Source organism: Diospyros lotus, chromosome 7, assembly GCF_014633365.1.
Source record: "Diospyros lotus cultivar Yz01 chromosome 7, ASM1463336v1, whole genome shotgun sequence".
Classification (NCBI taxonomy): domain Eukaryota; kingdom Viridiplantae; phylum Streptophyta; class Magnoliopsida; order Ericales; family Ebenaceae; genus Diospyros; species Diospyros lotus.
Window position 1 is genome coordinate 4,971,861 of NC_068344.1, and position 2,607 is coordinate 4,974,467.

Genomic DNA, 2,607 nt, shown 5'->3' on the forward strand with positions numbered 1-2,607 from the left:
GTCCAAAAATAATAGTTATTAACTGTTATACAAGTGAGTTTGACGCCTTCTACGGTTGACTGGAAGCTTGGAACATTATGATTATAAAATGAAAATAAAAAGGGAAAGTGATATCATGACTTTTGATGACGTGGAATTCATATGGTTTTGAGTAGACTTCAATGTCTTTTATTTATTTATTTTATTTTTTCTATAAACAAGTACAAATTAACAGAAAAATTACAAATCTTTTTTTTTTCTAAGTGAAAAATTACAAATCTTAAGGTTAGCATTATTAAATTAAATTCGTAATCACTGGACCTTTTGAACCCTTTTTAGCTTTCTCTATCAGATTATTTTTCTTCTTCTATTTTTTCAATTCAATTGGGATTTGGATTTAACGAGAGTATACCCAAAGCTTGATTATTTGTCTTATTCGATACAAAGTCCCTTTCTTTTACATGACACTTTTACTTTTATTCTTTATATCCATTTATGTCTCATCAAATTCTCATTTTTTCGTTTGAGAATTCAATTCACCAGGACCTTTTAAACCCTTTTTAACTTTCTCTATCACATTATTTTTCTTCTTTTCTTTCTTCAATTCAACATGGATTTGCATTTAGTGAGAGTATACCTAAAGCTCGAACTATATGTCCTATTCGATGCAAAATCCCTTTCCTTTACATGACACTTTTTACCTTTATTTTTTATATTCATTTATGTCTCATCAAACTCGCATCTTTCTATTTGAGATTCAATTCCCCAAGAAAGAAATTATTTATATTCTCCTCTATAAAAGAGCAAAATTGATTTTTCATGAACGACCCTGCATCAATCAGCATAATAGTAGCCTTAGATACATTAATGTCAGCAATTTCAATAAGGGACACAATAATCAAACTAGTTGTTGGTGTTTTTGGTAAGGAGAGAAAAAGAGAGTGAGAGAAATTGATGTGATAACTATATGAATGAATATTTTTCATTTTAAATTACCACGTTAGTAATTAATGACAAAAATGTAATGTCGGCAAATTAAAAACAAATACAAAGAAATGTTGGTATTTTTTATATAATTAACTAAAAAATAAACAATTTAAGTACACAAGTAAAAAAAAATATTATTTAAGTGTGGTTATTGAGGTACAATAAGTGCATATTATTTTTAGACAAAATGTATTTATTATATATAAAATATAATAATTATAATTATAAATAAGTATAAAAATATATATATACTTATTTGTATGCCATAAGTATATCAAATATAAAATATATAAGCAATAGCTTATAAATTTAAATTTTTGAGTATTGAGATCTCATAATTAAAGTTACAAAAAATATAGCTTAAAAAATGTTGAAATACTTTTTGAGTCAATGTTCAAAATTTTGACTTTTAATTGATATAGATTTTATGCCTAATAAGCGATTTCAAAATATGAAAACTTTGATAATTGTGTAAGTTCTCTTAATTTATTTTAATGAATCCTTGGGTGCCAGCTGTCGCACATATTTGAGTGTTTGAAATACTGTAAAGTCATGAATTTAATTCTATTTTCATGCGAAAATGTGCATATTTTCACAAAATAAGGCCCCAAATTTCAGCCCATGATTCACATGTCCGCATATCTTGACTAAAGGCAATGTGAACTATGAGTTTTTGAGTGTTTGAAATACTGTAAAGTCATGGATTTAATTCTATTTTCATGCGAGAATTTGCATCTTTTTACAAAATAATGCCCCCAAATTTCAGCCCATGATTCACATGTCCGCATACCTTGACTAAAGGCAATGTGAACTATGAGTTTTTGAGCCAAAGACTAATTGTGATCCAGAGATTCCTCAAGTTTTTCACTACAAAAAAATATTTGAATGATCTTTAAAATATTATTTAATATTGTTGATTTTGTTTAAAAATTTTGATTTCATATAATGTAGTTGACAATTTTTATAAAATTGTCTTATTAGTACACTTCTAATATTCACTTTCTGTAAAATTTTGCCTTTCACTTCCTTCCTCGTCCAGAAAATCTTATCTCTGACCTAAAATTCTAACTCTTCCACTATCTTTAAAGAATTTACTTAAACTTGTTCATCATTTTACAAAAATTATTGATTAGGTAAATAATATTTTATTATTAAAATAAAAAAAGTTAGACATGACTTATGGGATATAGAGTTTACAAAACCGAGCGAAAAGAGTTTTTGAAAACAAAGTACGAGACCTAGTCTAAGTAAGGAAAGAATGTGTTCGAGTGCTAAAACCTTTATTATTTTCCAGAGTTATGAGTCAAACCACAAGAAATTTGCCCCACTCTCTTTAAAGGAACCCGTTTCTTCATTCGTAACTTCTTACTTTGAAACAAAGGTGTACGAATAATAATAACAATAAAGAGGTTGATTATGGAAGTAAAAAAAAAAAAAAATAAAATAAAATAATAATAATTAAAATTCATTATTTTTGGGTAAATTATTAAGAACATGCTAAACTTTTGTGTTGTTTTAATTTTGTAATGAGTTTTCAATTTTGTCTATAGTATATTGAATATTGTGTTTTACTTTGATTTTATGTTATAATAAATTTTTATTTTTTAATAGTATACATATTTATTTATTTAGTTTTAATTT